The following is a 23776-nucleotide window of genomic DNA, read 5'->3' as shown; positions in this document are numbered from 1 at the left end:
ACTCGCACTCTACCTCTCTCTCTCAAAAATAAACAAACATTAAAAAATAACAATAAAAATAAAGTTCAAATCTTCTTTTCCTTGTATCCTTATTGTTTTCCTCATGGTTACAACAAGTGGGTCTCTAAAATGGGATGGTCATACTTGTCGATGTGATTCGTCCTCCACCAAACTGCTTCCTGAGGTTTGTAATCATTTCCAGCACCTCCAGAAACATGTTCGGGAACCACATTTCCACATAGTCTGGCCAGCATCAGGGATCAGGAAATCTTTAGTGACTTGTTTAGATTCATATTTTTAACTTAGCATCTGGAAAATGTCACACTTCTTTTGAAGTCTCTATACGAATACATGTCTCCTGAATGTTTGTGTATATTTGTGTGCTACTTGGTACAACGTTTCAAAGTAATACAATGGGCTTCCTGTGAGCTGCTGGTAGGAGCTGAACTCCCTTGTAGTTCGGTAGCTCTTCTGCAGCTAATTTCACTTTCTCTTCTGCAGCTGACAGCTGCTTCTCCCCTTCCAGCTGCTCCCATTCTTTCAGTCCCAGCTTCCTAGAGGGGAAAGAAACATACATTACCTGGTAGCCCATGTGAAATTCGGCCTTTCTTCCCTCCCTGAAATCTGAAGGCAGGCCTCAAATGTGCCCTCTCCCCTTCCCCATAAACGCACAGATCCACAAACACAATCAGGGGAAAGCATTGATGCCCCCCATTAAGGGACTAAACAAAGTCAAACTCTAGTGTGCTGGCAAGTCTTTGGCAACTCTGAGCTTCTCTTCACAGCTCTCTATTCCCACTCATCAACACATCACATAAATATAAAAAGCCCACACGAGATGCACTCAGGCTCTTGTGATTGGGACTGCACAAGTGTATTTCTTTTCAATGTACAAAACCAAGCCTGACCTACTCATCACAACTAAACACATAAGGATGATGCAGGGGTTCCTGACTTGTCTGATTTCTCCCAAGAGCCCTAAACTCTCAATCAAGGCTCGGGCCATGACATTGCCATAGAGACATCTTTCTTGGACATGGTGTCATTAACACTGTACAATGACCTACTGGACATCTCTACACTTCACGAGGGAACTCCTGCCATCTGCCTCAAAGACACCAGTTGAGAAGAATGCAAAATACACTGACAAAAAGAAAATGATGTGAATTGCCCACGTTCAGAATACTGTCTCCTGGAAAAGGAATGCGGGGAAGGGAAGGCAAGGCAAGGCAAGGCAAGGCAAGGCAAGGCAAGGCAAGGCAAGGGAAAAGAGAGAAAGGAAGGAAAACTGAGTTCACAGGACTCAGTAATGCTGGCACCCCTGATCTCCTACCAGACATAAACTCCCATCTCATCTGCAGCAAGATACCATCCTAGTACACCTGAATTCTCCTCCCAATATTTCCTACCCAATGTCTAGAGTTTAACAAAAAATGTATATACACATGGCACTCATGTTGCTACAATGGGACTGAAATGTAAAGGACAATGAAAATGAACCCTGGGGTTTCCACAAAGTGCAGGAAGGTGCAGATCACAGAAATCAAGGCAGAAGGGAGAAACACAATTCTTTACTGATTACCATGGTAAAAGTATGGTTGGTGTTAAATGTGCTCAAAGAAGGAAAATGATCCCCACTGTCTGACACATCTGTTCTTACAATGGTGTTTGTAACAATTAACTCCTAAAAGTCTTACTCTTCTGTGAGCTTCTTTGTCCCCACATTCCATCATGAACGTCTACATTCTTCTTCAGCGTGTCCCATTTGGCATCCTTTGCCCCTTTCACACACCTAAGTGCATCACAGCTGTCCCCCAGTTCCCTTTTGCTGCCTATCCAGCATAAAACAGTGTACTTGGGTGTGTGCACCTGTTACCATGAGTGTGGCCATGAGGGGGGAGAGGAGAAAGGACAGGATTCCCAAGGCAGGAAGCCACTTTTTGCTTTCCCAAACCAAACTCATTCTACCAAGTGCGGTTTTCTTCCCTCCAAGCAACACCTCTTCCACGTTATGTTTACGAGACATCAAGACTCCCTGCACCGAATCCTTGACGCGTGCACTCATATCTCCTGACTTGAAGACAGATTTGAGAAAGGTGTGGAATGACTATAGAAGAACACGAATGTACTTACCACTACTAAAACGTACACTTAAATGTTTATGATGGGAAACTTTCTAATGCAAGTATTTTACCACAGTTAAAGAAGAAAAACTTAAAAAGGAAGTAATGATGCTCATTTCTGATTTATATAACATTTGATAGTAAATTTTTTTACCTGATTCTTGTGGATCTTAAGCTGAGCATTTTTTTTCTGCACAGGCTGTTTCTTCAGACTTCGATTTCACTTCCTGTTCTTCAGACTTCAATTTCACTTCGCTGGTATGAACTTCATTAAGGGAGAGGTGAACCTGAGCAAAACATCCTCTCTAGTGAGTTCTTCCCAAGAAGAAGATCACTCAGTAGATAACATATAAATCAAATATTCTAAGACATGAAAGATTGGTTTTTCTTCAAAGCTAAAGTGTACAATGGAAATCCTGCAGGAAATAGAGGGAATTTACTTCTGAAACTTCTGAAGTGTTTACTAAAATAGCACCTTTCAAGTTCTTTGTAGATTTTTCCCTTCCCCAATTTGCAAGTAGGATAGAAACAAAATGTGTACTACACTTTCCAAACAAACACAGGATAATGTGTCACAAAGAAGCATTGTCAATAGAATGTGCTCTGTCGGTCCCTGTATCATTAAAAACAGTTGATCCAGTTTGGGCCAAAGAGAAAAGCCAGACACATAAAGAAACGAAGGATGAAGAGAACAGTAGAAGGTGTAAATGTTTCAGAGCAACTATCTTGGTTTCCAGACAATGGAACTGTGACTGGATGACGATGAGAAATCGAAGAAAGTGTAAAATCTTTCAAGCCAAACAGCTCCAATGAATGACTTTTCTTTATGGAAGAAAAATATTGTCACCAGATTCTGTTTCAAAATTCTCTGCTCTGCATTAGGAGGAACAGAACTGTTCAACATGGCAAGAAACCTCTAGTGCTCTCTCCCGGCAGCACTGAATGATACAAAAATTAAGCCAGGCTTATGAAAACAAATTCTGCCTAACTCCTAAATAAAAGAAGTACTGTGGTGTTATTGCTTGAAACAGCAGTGAACAGCATGGAAGGTTGAGGGGCTAAATTCACCCAATGACCAAAAGGGCGCAAACATCAAATTATGGTAACTCAGGAAGCCCCGATTCTTGGCATTCTGATTTCTCTCAGATTGCAACGAAGCATGCACACTTGGAATGATGTTATTAAAAAATTCATTAGTGCGCTCAAGTGTCTCACTGTTATTCTTCAACAAAACACATAGTCATCAGGAATACTTACTCATTACTTTTATTTCCATTTTTAAAGGACAAAGAAGGGACTTTAATACGTTTTTTTAATTTATTTTTTGAGAGACAGAGCAAGTGAGCAGGGGAAGGGCAGAGAGAGGCAGAGGGAGAGAATCCCAAGCAGGCTCCCCAAAGTCAGCAAGAAGCCCGATGCAGGGCTGAAACTCACAAACCATGAGACCATGACCTGAGCTGAAACCAAGAGTTGGATGTTTAACCGACTGAGCCACCCAGGCACCCAGGACAAAGAAGGGATTTTTATTTTACATCTATGTGCTTCGTAAGAGGGAAGCTTATTTTGCCACATTTCTTTGCTCTGTTGATCTACACAAATATGTAATAAAGGATTCAGAATTCAAAAATATTAATTACACTGACAAAAATATTAATTACACTATCTCTGGTGGGTAAGTCACTATAGAAATAAAGAATGTAGTATTTTACATATGTGATGATTGCTTTGAATTGAGCCTGGTATAGAATGGAATGAAATGGGACACCAGGATGAAAGAGGAGATGCCAAAATCAGTGAACCAGAAGTGAACACAATTCCAGGTGAAATCATGAAAATGAAAAGAAAATGGTGGGGGGGATGGTTATACCTTCTGTTCACAAAGGGATATTTTTTCTGCACATTTTGCATTTTCCTTCATGTAGTATTTAATCTTTTCAGAAAATTGAGCTTAAATTAACCACAAAAAAACAAACAAACAAAAAAAAAAAAAACCAGCAATCTCTTAAGGTTAGTACCAAAACCAGTAAAATCACATTACCCATTGTGTCAATAGCAAAGGCACATGATCTGGCACTGTGGTCACATATAACATTTGGCATTACTGTGGTCCCTGAAGAAAGCAAGTTTTAGTTAATGGCATTTTATTTTTCTTTGTCTCATTCTCTCCTTCTTCCTCTCTCTCTCTCCCTCTCTCTCTCTCCTCTTTCTTTTTTCTTTTAGAGAGAGAGAACACATGAGTGGGTGAAGGGTAGGGAGAGAGAGAGAATCTTAAGCATATTCCAGGATCAGTGTGGAGTCTGAGGCAGGACTCAATCCCATGACCCTGCGATCATTTCCTGAGCCAAAATCAAAAGTCAGATACACAACCGACTGAGCCACCCAGGTGTCCCCTAATATCCCATCATTAAGCATCATTATTCTTAGAATATATGAACAGTTCAAACTGCTCTGACCTCACCAGAGGAGAAATGGAGAAAAACCAAGTATCCTACATACTTGTATTCTGTCCTTCGTGATCAAATAAACAAATCAGTGCAATTACTTTAAAAACAAAAGTCAAAAAGAAAAAATAATCCACCTAATTTATTCAAGGTTTTCCCCCATTTTCACTCACACTTTAAAAATAATGAAAGAGGCACCTGGGTGACTCAGTCAGTTGAGATCCAACTCAGTCAGTTGAGATCCATCATCTTACCACTCACGAGTTCAAGCCCCATATCAGGCTCACTGCTGTCAACACAGAGCCTGCTTCAGATCTTCTGTCCTCCTCTCCCTCTGCCCACTCCTCACTTGCACTCTCACTCTCTCTCAAAAATAAATAAATCCTTTAAATAGATAGATAACAATAACAATAACAATAACAACAATAACAAGAGAGGCGGGCGCCTGGGTGCCTAATCAGTTGATTTTGGCTCAGGTCATGATCTCACGGTTGGTGAGATTGAGCCCCATGTGAGGCTCTGTACTGAAAGCATGGAGGCTGCTTGGGATTCTCTCTCTCTCCCTCTCTCTCTCTGCCCCTCCACCACTCGTGCACACACTCTCTCAAAATAAGTAAATAAACATTTAAACAAATACTGAGAGAGAAATTATTCTAAATGTCATTTGTTTGGCACTCAGAGGCCTCCAATGTCTTTCTGCTGCTCCACAGGGTCCCGTCCATGAGAACCGGAGTGGGATGCTCACTCAGGTGTATATGGCCGTGGAATCAAACACAGTTGGGTAAAATCTCAGCTTTACTACTTAGTAGCTAGAACCCTGGATAACTCCCCAAATCACAAGATGGTGAAAGCCCAAGATGCAAAAGTTACCACCTGCATCACTGGTAAACACCATGTAGGAAATACTCAACTTACACGTGGATAGCACAAGGACAGCACCTAGAACAGGGCTCAGTACTCCAGAATCTTCTGACAGGCATTGAATTCTATCGTTCAGTCCCAAACTGCAAGCTTACCTTCTATTTGTACAATGTGAGAGCTCTGCTGCCCTGAGGTCACCCTTCTCTATACCAGCAGTGCTGTATTCCCCATAGCAACACCAGCATTTGAGGACCCACTATGTGCCGGGTCACTTAACCAGCACAGTCCGTGAAGCCCATACATAATCTATTGGCCCCATTTGGCATCTTGTTCACTTACCCTCACTCTCCACTGGCATTAGAGGCTCTCTCCACCCAGGACTCATAACACATGTTTTAAACCTCTCTAGTGACACACACGTGGCCTGGCAATATCTGACCTCTTCTCTAAGCCTTGAGCTTCTTGACAGGCTCAGAGAGTGCCTTGATCTGTACACTTCCCCCAGTAGGTAGGTCATGCCAGAATACTCCTGCCACTGGATTCTTAAACACTTCTGACCGAGTTAAACTCATCTGCTTCTCTCTAATTGTCTGATTTTTTCCTCTACTTGGTCACCTGTCTCAGTTGGTGGCAACTCAGTCTGTGTTGTCACTTAGGATGCAAACAAGGAGGCTAAGGGGCTAACTAGTTAAGGGGCTAACTAGACCTGATAAGTCAATGTCTTTACTTCTAGCGGAATTAGAAACCACAGTGAACAGCTGTATTAAGAAAAGATTACAGGGCACCTGGGTGGCTCAGTCGGTTGAGCATCCAACCCTTGATTTTGGCTCAGGTCATGATCTCATGGTTTGTGAGACTGAGCCCCACGTCAGGGTTTTGAATATTTTAAGAGATTTAAAAAGAATAGATTATAAGGAAAATAGAAGCCTGAAATCTTACCTTCATATACTCCACTCTTTTTCTAGAAGAGGGATAAGTAAAATTAAATTTGATGTAGAAACAATATTTTTTTTATAAAAGTATATTTCATGACAAAAAAGTCAAAATCATCATCCAATGTGGTATTATAATAAAGGTGTGGTTCAGCAAAATAAATTATTTTTTTAAGTGTTGCAATTCTAGTATAGTTAGTATACAGTGTTACATTTGATTTGGATGTACATATTGGGATTCAACAATGCTGTCCATTACTCAGGGCTCATCATGGTAAGTGTACTCTTTAATCCCCATCACCTATTTCTCCCATCCCCCCCACCCACCTCCCCTGGTAACCCATCACTTTGTTCTCTAAAGTTAGGAATCTGTTTCCTTGGTTCGTCTCTCTCTTCCCCCCCCCCCGCCTTTGCTCATTTGTTCTGTTTCCTAAATTCCACATGAGTGAAATCATATGGTATTTATCTTTCACTTAGCAGTATATCCTCTATATCAATCCATGTTGTTGCACATGGCAAGAGGTCATTCCTTTTTATGGCTGAGTAATATTCTAGGGTGTGTGTGTGTGTGCGTGTGTGTGTGCATGCGCATGCGTGTGCCTGTTAACGTATATATCACCTCTTCTTCATCCATTTATCTTTGGATGGACACTTGGGCTGCTACCACAATTTGGCTATTGTAAATAATGCTGCAGTAAACATAGGGGTGTGTCATAGACTCTAAGTCTAAAATTCTCTTTTGGCCAGCAAAATTTGGCCAGACGCAGGATTCAAACAAGAGATGGCTAATGTCCAGGAAAAAGACAAGAGCCCCGAATAAGCGTCCTTGCCCCGTATTTATTCAGATCAGAAGCCTTGCAAACGTGATGGGGGTGTACAAAGAGACAAAGAAACTAGGAACAGTAACTTGTGGATGTGAGGGGGGAAAGGGGATTTTGAAGATATACAGTGTTTGGGGTTTGGGTCAATATAAAACAAAATCCAGGCGCCCGGCAGTTGGGTAAATGGTTGTTAACAGCAGACAGGAGGCGCCATGCCTGTTTATCTTTGCCAGCCTAGGGGATAAGACAGATAGGGGGAATAATCTCAAGGTTGATAAGCCACCTTTTCTTTTGTTAACCATCTCGCTCTGGGCTGCTTTGCGTGAGGTGAGGTGCAGTGGTCCAAAGTCCAATTCACCAATTTACCTAACCTGGCCCTATTCTCCTATAAAAGCAGCTTTCTGCTATAGAACTAAATTTGGGGTGCTTTCACCCTGAATATCTAATCTTGTTATTCCTGTGTATTGGGCACCTTTGTGCCATTTCTATTTCAGGACTTTGCCTCTCTCTCTCTATTCTGGGGGGTTCAGCACCCCTCCCTATTGTGGGGTGCCCTTGTACCTCCCTATTCCTGGCACCATTGCGCCTCCCTATTCTCAGGATGTCTTTGCACCCCCCTATTCTTGGAGTGCCAATCTGGTTTACCCAAATTCGGGTGTGAGCATTATATTGACTGTATTTCTTTGTGCCTTGTTAACCCATTGGTGTAAGCCCAGGGGATTCCTAAACTTATCCACCACAGGGATGCATATATCCTTTAGAAGTAGTGGGTTTTTTTTTTCTTTTGTATTCTTTGGGTAGATACCCAGTAGTGCAATTGCTGCATCACAAATTAGTTCTATTTTCAATTATCTGAGGAAATTCCATACTGTTTTTTAAAATGGCAATAGCAATTTGCATTCCCAGCAAAAGTGCATGAGGGTTCCATTTTCTCCACATCCTCACCAACACTAGTTTTTTTTCCCTGTCTTATTGATTATAGCCGTTCTGACAGGTGTAAAGTGATATCACATGGTAGTTTTGATTTGCATTTCCCTGACCATGAATGATGTTGAACATCTTTTCATGTGTCTGTTGGCCATCTGAATGTCTTCTTCATGGCAATGTCTGTTTGTGACTTTGGCCCATTTGTAAATTGTATTATTTGTTTTCTGGCTGTTGAGTTGTATAGTTTATTCAGGTATTTTGGATACTAACACTTTACCAGCCAGGTCATTTGCAAATATCATCTCCCATTTAGTAAGTTGCTTTCCAGTTTTGTTGATTGTTTCCATCACTGAACAGGAGCGATCTATTTTGATGTAGCCCCAATAGTTTAATTTTGTTTTTATTTCCTCTGCGTCAGGAAACACCCTAGAAAAATGTAGCCATGGCCTAGCATACTAAAAACTTAGAGGTAGAATAAGCTATAAAAAACATTTCCTTTCTACTTGCTGATATTTCAACAACCATTTCTAAGGAAGAGAATTAGGGTAGATATCTTATTTTTTACCAAAAGCTCTGTTCCATTCTATTAAACAGACACCAAACCACTAATCTTCAATAATGGAAATGGCAGACTTATTTTAAATTAATAACCAATGCACCATTTACTTGCAATTCTTTTTTGTCAAGTCCAACAGCCATCATAAAGTCCACAACCACAAATTATTTGGGAGTTTCAGACAAAATAAAAGTAAAGGTAAAATCTTTAGACTAAAAGATGCCTCTGACTCACCAGAAACACCGGAGAAATGTCTCCTGCAGTTGGCAATTTCCTGAACTGACAAACAATTCTATCAAATCAGATCCTATGATTTTTCCCACATCACCACCAACAAAGATTTTCAAATCAGAAAGGAAGTGGGAGATGGCTAGAGAAAACAAACAAGCAACAACAGAAATGACAACAAACGTTTCCACAAAGTGCAAAAAGTGCTTCCTTGACCAGAGTCATTCCCTAAAGACATTATAAAAGTGTAGCCGGTACTTGAGACGTCACAGAGAGATCTGAACAAAGTAAACGAAATCATAGGAAACAGGTTCTCGGACCACAAATGACTCACACTAGACATCAAGAGCAAAAAGTTCTCAGTTGAAGAATGACGAAAAAAATGAGATTAAACAACAACCTTCTCAAGAAGACATGGATTAGAGGGGAGTCAGGTGGGGGGATGGGTGAAAGAGGTGAAGTAGATCAAGAGTGTATCTGTGATGAGCACTGAGAAATGCATGAAATCACTGAATCATATGGAACATCTGAAACTGATATTACACTGTATGTTAATTACAGTTGAATTAAAAAAAAAAAGTCCATATAGGGCAAAGAAGACATTTCTACAGAAATTTTAACGTACTTTGATCTAAATGATAATGAAAATTGAATATATTAGAGGGATATCTGTAATACTGAGTGCATATAAAAGGTCCAGTGACTTTAAAATTTTCTGCTTACTCATGATTACAAGTCTATCTATAAGTATACTTCAGTATACTCACAACAAAAACAGTTCTCCAGGGGTAAATTAGACAAGCACAAGTTCCCATGGAGGCAGTAATAATGTTATGTTTCCAAAGAATTTCAAACACATCAGAGTCAAGAGGGAAATGGTCAGGCAAAATATGGACAGGCTGAAATAATATCAGAGATGATGAGGAATCTTAAAGATGTTTACAATCTATCTGTCGCAAAGAATCATCTTTATAAACCCTTTACCAGCCTCCAGGAGGTTATAAGCACACCTCACAAATGTCTCCTCATACAGGATCAAGAGGACAGATGGCTTACAAAGGAGCAGGAACAAACTTGTGGGGGTGATGACTGTGTTTGCTATCTTGTGGTCATGGTTCCATTGCTGCTTACATATGTCAAATATCAACGAACTGTATTCTTTAAAAAGGTGTTGTTACCCTATACAAATTACACAACCCTGAAGCTGTAGGAAAGATGTAAAAGACAACACTGAGAAATTTCATTTTGCTGACATATTACAACTGTGTTTTAATAGTAAGAATTTGTAAGCCAATGTAAAATAGAAAAATTAAGAAAATGCAAATTTATAGTAGATAAGAAGTCAATGACTGCTAGTGTACATTCACGAAGTACCTGGATAAAATCCTTTGGAATATCTCCAAACTGTGCCCCAAATTCATGGAAGAATGGAAGGAAATAAAAACACAAAATGTACTAGAGATACAAATGAGATTGTTCTAGAGAAAGATGTTTACAGATATGGATATATCTGAGAGAGACAGGCAACTGCTATTATAATAATATGGGATTATTTTTCCAAGAAAATAAATTGCACATTATGGTTCACTTTTTGATATTTTCTTTCAATGTTCACTTTGATTCTGAATCACAGCTCAAAATGTCAGATTTCTGAGGTACATAAAGATTTGCATCATCAGGTGATCATGTATATTTTGATAATATCTGTGGGATTTTAAGTTACCTTAACACGCATCTTCAAATAGCCCAATGAAAGGAATTCATGTTTCTATTTCATGGTATTGTGCCAAAATCAATCAAGAGCAATTCTGGAAATGGATCTCTCAAATAATACAAAATTCCTGGGTATGGTAAACCAAAACAGTGGTACACATCTCATTCTACAAAAACTGGACTTAGAAGCATTTTAGGAGCAAAACACTCGCAATGCAATTCATACTAATTCACATACCAAGCTTAATTTTGTGCAAAGAAACCTGTCTAGAAAGTAGCCTCTGAAATCTATAACATTTTCATCTTCAGCTCTCAGAGATGAGATCACAAAAATGTGTAATGGTGGGAAATACACATTCACCGTCTTTGACTAGCCACTGTCTGAAAGAAAGCAGTAGCTGTCAGCACAATGGTTGGTCATGGGGCTCAAATGCACCAAAGACAGAGGCCATCTTGTCACGAAGGCAAAACATCTTCGGCTGTGGGCACTCTTGGTGCCTCTGGCAGCTGATATCAGTAGGTGACGCTGAACTAGATTAGATCCAATGAGGCCAGTAACACTAGGTTCTCACAGTCAACGGCCATGAGTAGGTGGAAGTGGGAAATGCAAGACAAGTTAGTTGGTGGAAGAATTCAGAGATGAGGTAGGGAGAGAGAGCCGAGCCAATCTGTGAGAGGCAGCCTAGGTACCAGGGGAAATTTCTCATAAAGATGATCAAGAATTTTCCTCCTTCATAGTCTCAAAAGAAACAGAATCGATTCTATTTAGATGGGAGGCATTCGTGTAGAATGATTCTGCCTCAATGCAAGGGTTATTCCTGACTACTGGGACTTTCCAGATCCCGCTCTAAGGATCTGGTACATGCCAATCTAAAGAAATCTACTTATCTCTATGGTGTTCTCTGTCTGTCTGTCTGTCTGCCTCTCTCACTCTCCTAGGGGTACAAGTTTTGCTTTTCAATGATAGAGTGAAATAGTCACACTGGGAACCAGGTGTTTCATTATATTTGGACAATCCTAAGGACATTCAGAACCCTCCTTGCTTTGAGTAAATCAACACTCCGCACATACTTAGCTAAAATAAGGACAACAATTCATTCACTTCCGGATCGTGTCGCTCCTTGTGATTTTCCTATCATAAATGTCCAAGCAAGATGCAGCCACTTAGTTTCTGCTGGGCTTATGAGGCTCCCATCAACACAGTTGGACACAGAGTCCCGGGGGACAGCCTCCAAGACCCGAGGCAAAGGGCTGACTCAGAAGTTGCTAGAAGTCAACAAACCAGGAAGCACAGAGCCCAAAGACATTTCACTTTTTAACACTCTGTACCAACACCAATGCTCCAGTTACCTCTGTTCCCAGGGCTACCAAACTTCACAAATACGAACAATGTGCTGATAGGAAAACAAACTACATATAAGATGGACCCTAAGCTTACAAAGCTTGAAGCAGGATCTTAACAGGGCTTCCAGGAGCCGGTCTAATATCCATAGTTCCTATTAAATAAGATTTCTTGACATTTTTAAAAACAACTTTAATGAAATAATTCACACATCATAGAAACACCTATTTAAGTCAATCAGCTCAATAGCTTTTAGTATCTTCACAAATCCTTCCTTCTTGACACTATAAACCTACTATGATCGGGTTTACATCCTGTCACCACTGCTCTTTTTGGACCAAGCAGCACAGACAGGACCCAGAATTTGATGCGGACAGCTGTGGCCACAACCACTTCAGGCTGGTGGAGAAACCTGCCCTGTGGTCCTCAGTCTTCAGGAAGAAATGAAGTTCTTCTGAAGTTCCCATCAAAAGCCCCATAGAGAAGCTGTTGTTTAACCACAGTGTGAAAGAACCCGATAGGAAGGAAGAATCCACCGATGTCCCATGTTTACTCACATTTGTGTTTGGGTAACCAGGACACCCAAGCACAAGGAGCCAGAAAAACAGCCTCTGCATCTTCCTGTCCTGGTCCTTTAAGGGGACTCCAGGGTTCCAGGCGGGAGGTGGAGACAGAGGATGGGGTGTAGGTGTGCAAGGGAGGAGTGGGGAGGGGTGGGAAAGGGGGGAGGGGTGGTAATTGGGGATGGGGGAAGAGTATAAAAAGGGGGTGGGTTAGGGAAGGGGTGTGTCAGGAGAAGAAGGGGGTCAGGGACAGGACCAGGATCAGATCAAGTACAAGAGGGGTGGGGGGAGGCTTCAGACAGGTTAGTAGGTCAGCAGGTCAGTAAATCACGAGGTAAGCAGGACATAAACAGCAGGTTAAGTGGACTCTCAGGAGCAGGTGGAGCAGAGGAAGATCCTTCTTCTTCCAAGCCCTCACCTGTCTGGGTGTTGCCTTAGCAACCCAAAGCCTTGATACTCTCTCTCAACCAATCAGCTGCCCTCACCTGCCATCCCACATGCCATCCCACGACATGCACCACCACATGCCATCCCAACGACAGGTCCTCTCTGGAAACTTGGCCGACCTTCTGGTTTCTGGGCCCTCCCAACCCAGCTCCCTGTCACCTCTTCTGAGTGCCCTCTCCTTCCTTTCTGAACTCCCATCTCCCATGGGCAATAGCTGAACAACAGAGAAAGCAAAGGAGGACACAGCTGCAAGAACAATCAAATGCACACGCAGACAGTAAGGTTTAACCCTCTCTCAGTCAAAACAGATAGAACATCCATAAGGTAGACATCTTGATAGCAAACCATCTGAATCCCACAGCTAGATCCATATACGTGTCCACATGGACATAACACTGTAGAGGACACATTCACTTCAGGCACAGAGGATACGGTTACAAACAAACATTCACCCTATTTATTATGGCCATAAGGGAAATTTCAGAGGAATGAAATGATTTCAGAGGAAGGAAATCACACAAAACATGTTTCAGTGATAGAATGTGCTAGAAATCACTAATAAAGAGGAAACTAGAAATTCCCGTATGTTTAGAAATTGAGAAGCTCCTCTACAAGTAGAATAGGAGTCAAGAAATCCCAAAGCAAAAGAGCTATATTTGAACTGAATGATAGGAGCAAAATAAAATTGTAATCTAGAATGTCTCCTGGCCTAGAATATCCTGGAATGTTGGTGTGAGAAGACTGTCTGGTCCCCAAATCATCTCTAATTGACCTAGACATTTTAACACCACAAACAGTGGTAGATCTGTCACTTATCTGTGTGACCCTCCTACCTGTTGGCATGGGCTGTACATTATGAACCTTACGGGGGATGCAGGGGCGGGGGGTTGGATCCAGCTGACTCACAAGGGATCTCCTGCAATCTCCAGGAATGAGAGCATTTTAAGAGAAACAGTTCATCAGCTTCTCTCCTGGGGGACCCGGGACAACACCCAGATTGTTGGCAACACCAGGTGTGCTGGCCAGGGAAGGCCAAGCAGGTGGGCAGGGGCCAGGGACCCAGGTGACTAGGCAAACCTACTGTAATCATCTCTCCCGGGCTCTGTCCTGAGCTGAGCTTCCTAAATAGTTTCTCTGCATGATTGACTCAGTGATTCCCCAACTGAAAATCATTGCTCTAAATCCCCTCACTTTTATTTTTACATAAATTTATTGTAAAAGGAACCACTCTGGCACTGCTAAAATAGCAAAGCAAGGGCTCCAGCCTAAATATAAAGAAACCATACAAAACAACCAAAACCAAAACAAAACAGGAGTGAAAAACCAAGAGCGTTACATTCCCTTTAGATCCTGCTGCCTGCCTCAAGAGCCCCAGGGTTGGGCTGTCCTGGTTATACAAGGAGAGGCCAGCAACAGAGGGGGTGGAGTCCGACTGGCCCAAAAGTGAATGGGAGAGAGGCCCTGACAATAAGGAGGCCTAGGGAATTCCAAGAAGGATGGCCAGGGTCACCCTGATTATAACTGGAGCAGGGACCTGGGAAAGAAGAGGCAGTGGACAGAGTCTGGGGGGCCTTGAACAAGTGAGATCATTCATGGAGGTGAGGAAGTGTCCCCAAAGCCAATGTCAGCCTCCCATCTGGGGAGTCCTTCATGGCCCCTGGGGCAGGGCCAGGAACCTAGAGTTTGAGATCCAGTGTGCTGCTTACCAGCTGTGTGACCCTGGACTGGTTTCCTTCAGTAAAATGGGAGTGTCCATGCCTGTGTCCAGAACTGTGCTGAGGACAAGAGGAAGTCACATGCTGAGCACTAGTGGATATCAGCGCCATCACCTCCCTGGGGCATGTGTCTTCCCAGTCTGGTGCCTTAAAAGTTGCACAGCTGTTAAAGGCAACAAAGGTGAAAACCACAGTTCCCTCCAATTTCAGACCTGTGCCACGCCTTTGCCTTTGCGGACATCACCTCTCGGGACCCAGTGGCAGTACCATCTGTAATCCCTTGCACGGATGAGGAATCAGGCTCGGAGCCCTCAAGGGGAAGGCTGGACCCAGGCTGAGAAAAGGCTCCCTGCTGACTTGGGTCTGGGAGGGGATGTTGGGAGAGTGGGAAGCTGGGGCGTGGAGACTCCAGAGAGAGCAGGGGCCACAAAGATGCTTGGCCCCATAGCCCGCTTTGTCCAGGTCAGCCTGTACAGAAGCTGAGGCCAAACCAGAGGGCAAGGTCACAGCCCGGCTCCTGCACCTCAGGCTGCCGGTCATTCATCTCTGTGGTCATGATAATGCTGTCATATACTAGTCCTGATGATGCCATTAGTGCTATTATTGTGGTGGGAGAAGGCACAGCCCACTTTGACACACCCCAAGGATCCTGGAGAGACTTGCCTGTCTCCCTCACTTGACCTGGCCCCATGCAACACCCCCAATCTAAGTGCACCCTGTCTCTAGCCTGTGCCCCTGTCCCTGTGGCCACCCTACCCTGGCCACTCTCTGGAATCCAGGCCTGGGCACAACCCTTGGTAAGGCACTGACATGGGGCACATGCCCAGCACAGGGTTGGAACCAGGAAAACGCCCCCTTCCATGACAACTTAGATGGGACAGGTCATACCAGGGTCTGTGCACCCCTTCTTCTTGTAGTGGCCTCCATTAGAGTGCCAGAGCTGTCCTGGAGTGAGTGAGTGTGTGTGTGTGTGTGTGTGTGTGTGTGTGTGTGTGTGTAATCTGCATCATGCACCTGTGAGTCGGAGTTCTGTGTCTGTGGGTATATTGACTGTGGACATGAATTTCCTGTTACTTGGTTGTTTTCATGTTTTCTGATGAGGTTTTGGGGTGACAGTGGGTTCATGGGGAAAGAATTCTTGAAGTCGTCTTTGGTGCAAAAAAGGTGGTGATTTCATTAAAGCATGGGGACAGGACCAGTGGCCCTAGCTGAAGAGCTGCCCAGGCACCATGAGGAGAGACTAGTTATATACTATGGAGCTGGGAGGAGGTCAAGTCCAGGGGAAGCTTCCAATGAGACTCATACGCTAAAGAAGACGCCCAAGAAAAAAAAGAAAAAAAAAAAAAAAAAAGAATACTCCCAGGATACTGGCTGCCTAGCTATTGTCAAACTAGGGTTGTTTGCCCTCTAGCAAAGCATTAGCAGTAAGACAGAGGGAGAGATGTTTCATTCTGCTGGCCTCAAGCCAATGGGCTGCAGGTTATAAGGAAATTTAGTTCTACCTCCCATTTCTTTCTACCTTAGTTTCCTACATCACTATGGAGGGATGATGCTGGGGCTCTAGGAAACCAAGTCCATAGGTTTCTGGAGATTACGATGGCCTTTTTCTCATGATTTACTAAGATATTTGTAAATAGATGGAGACAAGCCCTGCAGGACTATGATCTCTATCAGTTAACCATTTGGGATTTTTTTTTTCCTTTTGCTTTGTTCTTGGGCAGCCAGGAGTGCCCAAGGGCTATCACACATAGCCCACCTGGGGGTGGGGGCTGGGGTATGAGGCCTGGCAGCTTGCTTTATGCTCCCTCATCATTTTCCTCTTGTGTTTATCTGTATGCATGTGTATCTGTATCTGTGTCTCTGAATGAGCATATATCTGCTGTGCAAATCTCTGTGTCTGTGACTGTATTACCCGTATCTCTCGGGTACATGTGTCCCTGTGGGAGTATCTGTGCATATCTGTGTTTCATGTCTGTGAGTGTATTGGTTGTATGTGTGAATTTGCTGACACTTTGGGTGTTTCTGACCACAACTGTGTATGTGTGTTTTCTGTGTGCCCAGTGTGTGTAGGGTTTGCTTCATGGGAGTGTTGCACAGGTCCCTGAGGATTATCCTACCCGTTTTATGGAGCTAAAAAACTGTTCAAGGTCACCCGGCGCATCACTGCAGGAACTGAGGTACAAACCTGAGTGTCTATGAAATCAGAGTTCAGCCTCCTTCCCCACTCTGTGCTGTAAGCAGAGTCTGAAACTCAAGGAGGCTGCAGGAAAGGGAATGTTTGAGGTAAAGAAAGCCCCTCCAAACCTGATTTGCCTTTTTCACTTCTAAATAGGTTCTTCATCATGAGCTTCAGGGGGTCCCTGGACCCCTCGGGAGCTGAGTGGAAATTTTGTTTGTGCATTTTTCTCGAGCAAGAAGTCATAGCTTTCACCACTTTCTCTAAGGAATCCCCCCCCAGATTCCATGTTATTCAGGCTTTCAAGAGGTTCACAAAGTAGGTTATCAGGACAGCTACCATGAACTTGGTCAGCGCTACTCTATGCAAATCCCCTGGGCTTCCCCAGAGTGCTGAAATTCCTGAAAACCCAGCCCAAAAGCCAAGGATCCTTTTCCCCAAGGCAGCCCTTCCCAGGACATGCAACTGAGATGAGAGTTCTTAAGAGGCCTCCTCCATATCCTGGAAAATCAGTCATCAAAGAAGAGTCCACTCACTCTACGCACCACATAAAAGGATTCGGCATAAGGACAGGAAATCTGAGAACTCCTGTGTATGGTCTTTAGTCGTTAAAGTGAGGAATCAATGCAATATGTGTATGGATGCTGGCACCCTCACTTGATATGCCCACGTCAGACAGTGAGAATTGGGAAGCTCAGACCAAGAACGGTGACTGGCAGCGGACCATCATTGGTGTATGTTGCCCATATTACAGCTATGTGCCCCCCAAGAGGAGATATGCAGATACATTATCTAGGGTTAGCGAGGCTAACCATCACTAAGCAGGCACAAGGCTTAAACCGCCCCTCCCCACCCCATAACATAACCGCAGGCTGAAGAAAATACTGAGAGAGGAAGCACAAGAAAACAATCGCATCGACTCTCCCCTTCTCTTCAACAGCTAGCTTGTCACAAGGTTACAAACAATGATGTTCTATTCAGATCAAAGCAAAGTCAGCCAAGAATAACCAAAACTCTCCTGTAAAATATTCAAAATATGGACTGTTTATTAATGGTAAGTTTCTTCCTCAACATACATCATGCTTTGATGTTAGCTAATGATTGCATGACGTCACTGCCCTTACAAACAAATTTTAAAATAATATTTACTGCACCTTCAGCTCAGTTTAAAATTTGTATTTAGGTATGCTTTATAATGTACTTAATAACTGTTCACTGGTACACGCACATACTTATTAGCACAACAAATGCGTACGGATTAGGGTACATAAGAAAAAACATCTGAAAATACGTGTCCATAAAGCTTCATAAATAAAAGACCATGGAAATCACCAACTATGTGCTGTAAACCAAAAAATTCCCAAGGATTTGCCATCTTTTTGTGGCACATAGTTTGGGTGCTTCTCAAACGATGTGCATTCATGCTACCTAGGGGCCTTGAGAAAATGCAGATTCTATTTCAGTAAGTCTGAGGCGGGGCATAAGATTCTTCTGCTCAAGCTCCCAGGTCATGAAAATGAGGCTGCTCCACAGGACACACTCTGAGTAGTAAGTTCCTAAAATAACTATAATGGTAACTATTAAGTGCCCACTTGACTGGGCCACAGGGTGCCCAAATATTGGGTCAAAGGTCATTCTGGATGCTTCTGAGAATGGGTGTTTGGATGAGATGAACACTGACATTCAACAGACTGAGTAGATGGCCTTCCATCACTCAGGTGGGCCTCGTCTAATCAGTTGAAGGCACGCACAGGCCAAAAGGCCCACCCTTTTGGGCCGACCAGCACTAAGGGAACTGGGTGGGGGTGGAGACGGAGGAGAACCTGAGAGCTTCCTAAAGAGGGAAGTCACCCCCTGGAGGCAACCAACAGCTTCCCTGGGAAAACGCACGTCCGGTGTTGTCGGTTCTACCAATTTCTCAAGAGAAGTCAGAAATTGGGATTTCTATGTGAAATCTCCTTGGTTCTAAGTTGGGTTTCAAACACAATACATAACAGACACTGAAGAAATTTTACAGCCCAGATGCAGTGAGCCTTGACTGGATCAGAGTTTGGAAGCCCAAGCTCCAAAGGACATTTCTGGCATGACAAGGAGAATGTTACCGTGATTGGCTATATGATGGTATTAGAGTTTTTGTCCTGCTTCTTGAGTACGATCCTGGGATTGTGTTGTGTGGGAGAATGTCCTTGTTCTTAGGCGATCCACGCTGAAGTATTTAGGGAAAAAGGGAGAGAGCAAATGAAAATACAGAGTGGGTGCTAAAGCGGATATGACAAGATACTCGTAACTGCGTGGCCTAGATTAGTAACTCTCATCTGGGGTGATTCTACTCCTGGATGACATGTGGCTATGACTGAGGACATTTTTTTTAACTGTCACAGCTGGGTGGTAAGGGGGGTGCTACTGGCACCTAGTGGGGGGAGTCAAAGCAGGCTGCCAGACACCCTACGATGCACAGAACAGCCCCCCACAACCGAGAATGAGCCGGCCCAATGGCAGTCGTACCGGGAGTGAAAAACCCTAAAGACATTTTTACCTTCTTTCAAGTTTTGTCTTTTGTATGTGTAAAATGTTTCACAGTAAAAAGAGAGAGAGAGAGAGAGAGAGAGAGAGAGAGAGAAACTTAAAAATAAGAATACATAAATAGTGGTGCCTGGGTGGCTCAGTTGGTTGGGCCTCTGACTTCAGCCTAGGTCTTGATCTCTCCATTCCTGGGTTCGAGCCCTGTGTTGGGCTCTGTGCTGACAGCTCAGAGCCTAGAGCCTGGTTCAGATTCTGTGTCTCCCTATCTCTCTCTGCCCCTGCCCTGCTCATGCTCTGTCTCTCTCTCTCTCTCTCTCAAAAAGAAATAAACATTAAAAAAAATTTTTTTAAAAGAATACATAAATAGCAATACCTTGCAGACAAACAAAACTGTCTACGTGGTTGGGTAACCAGAGCCGGCCACTGTTTGCAGTCACTTGTTCCGATACATATGACAGGATGTAACGCTACTGTGGCTGGTGAATGAGGGTCTGTGAAGTTCTTCCTATTATCTTGGGCAAGACCCCCGCAGCTCCTGGAATTAGAGACTTTCTCCTGTTTTCAGGTCCCAGTCGGCCCAGAAGGGAGCAGCCAACATGCCCAGGATTCTGGGTCTGAAAAACGACATCACGGAGGCCTCTTCTAGGATGCCTCAAGTGCACAGGTCACGAGGAGCAGTCAGTGACGTGGGGCTGCTTTCCGATGAAATGAGAATGAACCCTTCATCTCAGGGACCCGCACAGCCCAAGACAAAATTAATTAAGAGGCTGTGGCCAAGATGGTAATTTCACCCGGAAGCTCTCAGGTAGCTGCTGTATGCCACCCAGGTACCCCCTGACCTGTGGCTGGGACTTGAAATGGTTAATTGCATACACAGGGCACCATGCATTTGGACGGTCCTGGGGGCAGCCCCCAGCACCACAAATACACAAATATTCAAAGCAGAAATACGTGCAGAAAACACACAAGCAAATGCAAATAAGAGAGTGGCATTGGATTTAATGCATCCATCTCCAAGAATGTAAAATAGTCCCAAACTCAAGAACAGTCTTCCTTAAACATGTAGGCCACTTTTGAGGAGCCATTCAGGGAGGCTGCTACATGTGGATTTCTGGGGCTCATCCCAGACCGTTACTGACCCGGAATGTTTCCCTTTCTGGACAGAACACAAGAATATGCATTCTAGGAAGCTGCCCACCCCCACCCAATGCTCACTCAAACTGAAAACACACTTGAAATCAGGGGGCTGGGGACTGCAGTTTTATAACTAACTGGGTGACCTTGGAGAAGCCACCCAACCTGAGCCATGATTTTGTCATCTATAAGCAGGAACTATTAGCACCTGTCTCCTAAGGTGGTCATGCACACTAAAGGAGTGTTTACACACACAGGCACCACAGTGTATACACACACATACACACACGCACACACACACACCACTCTAGTGCAGTGCCTGGCAAATGTTCTTTCCTTTTCAGTAACAGTAACTGGCCACACATTGGAAAGCCTAGAGAGCTTTACAGAAGTACACAGACTCAGCAACCCTAGAAATTGTGATCTAAATTGCCTGGGGTGGGCCCCTAGCAAGAGGGTTGTTTTGTTTTGCTTTGTTTTTTAAAGCACTCCAGGTGGTCCTAAACAGCAGCTGGGGTTGTAAACCACACATGGGAAACTGCCAATAAAAATCAACTATCCTTTCTCTTCAAGAGAATGTACTTCCATGGCATTCTGGAATTCCCAAACTGTGTATCAGGAGAGTCTTGTGTCCAGGCTCTTTCAGAGGTGTGGATGCCCCGATATTCAACACCCAACCAGCCCTTTGGTGGTCCCTGAAGAAGTGGCTGCAACCAACTAAGCTGGGGGGATTCTTTCTCCAGACAGAGCTGCAAGGTGGCAAGACAGGAATAAGATTCCCTCCTGAGCCCTCAGGTCTTCGGTGGAGCTCTGTCTCAACAGGAATACCCAGATCACACAGAGCCTGAAGATCACACATCACCTTCCCCCTCTGCAGGCCAAAGGGAGCCGCCCACCCTTAGCTCAGCTCCCACCTTCCCACCTCCCCTTCTCCTGCCTTTCCTACCCTCCTTCACCCCCCACCCAAACACCCAGGAGGGCTCCTGGAAGCTCTGGTTTGCAAGGGAAAGGCTCAGTGGATACTTCATCAGAGGAATTAATACGAATCTGCAAGGCAGCCTACCTATCCCTGGGGGACTCTCTCCCTACCAAGGCCACACTCGTCGCCTGCCACAGTCCCGCCGCCCTAGTTTCCTTCACCTTAACACAGACCCCAGGGAAACTACAGGGACTGGCAGGGACTGCGGGGAAGTGAAACTCCCGCCTGTGGGGCTGGGGACAGGGCATCTTGGGGATGCAGGAGGTGGGCGGGGCCAGCGTGTTACTCTCTCAGTTGGTCAGAGTTTCCTGAATCCTCTCCAAGCTAACTTTTGTGCTTCAAGATCCCAACAACCACCCACACCTCCCTGCTGAACCAAACCAAGAGGAATTTTCTCACCTCTTGGCCCAAATCCCTCCCCTCTGGAGGGAAAAAAATCATCAGATACTCTGCGTATAAATAGAAAATAATTACTAGTGAGGTGCTAATGTTCCTTCGCCTATTTTGGGTGGGTCTCTTTGTTCAGGTTTTTTAGGCAGGCGCACCGAGTTCCTGTGTCCACACGAGCACACATGGGCCCCCGCCAGAGGTGTAGGGAGGGTGTGTGTCTGTGTGTAGAGGGGGGGAACACATGGCGACCCCGCTGCCCACAATGGGCAAGATCCAGCTAGCTAGCGCCCAGCCATCCAGTTGTTCCAAGACCGCCAGTCGCTCTCCAACCCCTCCCGCCCAGACCTCCTGCCAACCCTGACCTGCATCGCGTCTGGGGGCTGCTTCCCGGTGGCTGCGCCCTCTGCCTCCAAAGTTATGGGTTGTGCGAATCAATTTAGACACTTTTTTAAAAAGCAAAAGGAAAATCGCTCCATTAATCCCCAAAGTGCCTTCTCCCATCTGCTACAACTCGCTCCCGCTGGGACTTGCATAATGAATAAGGCAACCGGGAAGGCTGAGGAATCAGGGGGGCAGGAGGGGGCCTCCCGACATTGGAGTCCTCACCAACCCCTGCAAGGGGCACAGCACAGGGAGGAGGCCCTGGAGCCCAGCAGGGAGAAGTGGCGACAGCGGAAAGCGGGCAGGGGTCCGGGTGGCGGGGAGGCAACCAAGGTCCCAATTCCAGGAACCTGGCAGCTCAGGGAGAGAGAGAAGAGGCCGCTCCAGGCAAGGCTTTTCTTCTCGCCCTCCCCTCTCTCTCTCCACCTCCCTCGCTTCGTTTTCGCGAGCCTTACGTGTTGCAGGCGGCACACACTGCTTCCCTCCCTCACACATGCCGCCCTTCCTTTTCGGGCCGCCTGCCCTGTTTACCTAGAAGCTGGCATCTGGAATCCGAGGGGTAGACCCCTCGCCAAAACCTAAGACTCCGGGGCCCTGAGCTCCCGGGCTGTGTGTGTCTCAGATCCGCTTGAATCCTAGGTGGGAAAGGGCAGCGAGACGGTGAGGGGTGGTGCAGAGACCACCCCCTACATACACACACGCGCTCAAGTCCACACCTGTGCGGAGCCCAGCGCCCCTTCTCCGCGCTTGGAGCCGAAATTGGCTGCCCTGACGATCTCCGCCAGCGGAGATGGGGGTTGGGGGGTGGGGGGAGCGCCATTGCCCAAGAAAAGGTGGAGAGGGAAGAGGAGGGAGAGCGGCGCCTGGAGGGGAGGCAGCCTACCTGGACTTGGCTTCCTTTGCCGCCGGTGCGCTTTCTCCAGCCCCAGCTTGGTGAAGATGCCTACAAGCATGACGGCCAGCACCCCGCACATGATGTAAAGGATCAGGTTGGTCTTGTCCTTCGTGGGGTGGTGCTGGGGGCCGTCCTTGCGCGCGGGGGGCTTGCGGGTGTTGAGCCACAGCGGAATGTCAGAGTCCGTGCAGGTGCTCTGGTTCAGTCGCCGCTTCTTAAAATGTGCAGCAGAACCGCAAGTCACAAGTCCCTCAGCAGAAGATGAAGTCGCCCGAGGAACAATTGAACGGCTGGTCCCACTCGTCCCTGATATCGAAGTAGCCCCGGCAGAAGTTCGGCGTGGGCGCTCGGGTGGGGAACGCGTCCCGGACCCCCGCGCCCTCGCTGGCCTCTTCCGAGGCGGCCCCCAGAGCGGCTGCACGCCCCCCTCCCCGCGCCAGCACTACCACGCAGCCCAGCTGAGCCAGCTGCCCGTGCCCCGCTCGCTCCTGCGCCCGGCACACGCGGGCGCACAGCTCGGGGAGGAAGCTGCCGAGGAGCAGCCGGAGGACGCTACGTATCATGTCTCCCAGCCTGGGCTCGGCCGGCCGCCTCTCCAGGCGCGGCCGAAGCTGCCGAGGCTGTTGCCG

At 45.4% G+C, this 23776-nt stretch overlaps 1 pseudogene; it reads right to left on the bottom strand.

Annotated features, from left to right (window-relative positions):
• Nucleotides 1-23: 23 nt before the first annotated feature.
• LOC122213117 lies at nucleotides 24-23710 on the bottom strand (annotated as a pseudogene).
• Nucleotides 23711-23776: the final 66 nt, after the last annotated feature.

Source organism: Panthera leo, chromosome A2 (genome assembly GCF_018350215.1).
Source record: "Panthera leo isolate Ple1 chromosome A2, P.leo_Ple1_pat1.1, whole genome shotgun sequence".
Taxonomy (NCBI): domain Eukaryota; kingdom Metazoa; phylum Chordata; class Mammalia; order Carnivora; family Felidae; genus Panthera; species Panthera leo.
Note: the sequence above shows the minus strand (reverse complement) of the source record. Positions and strands in the feature narration are given on the sequence as shown.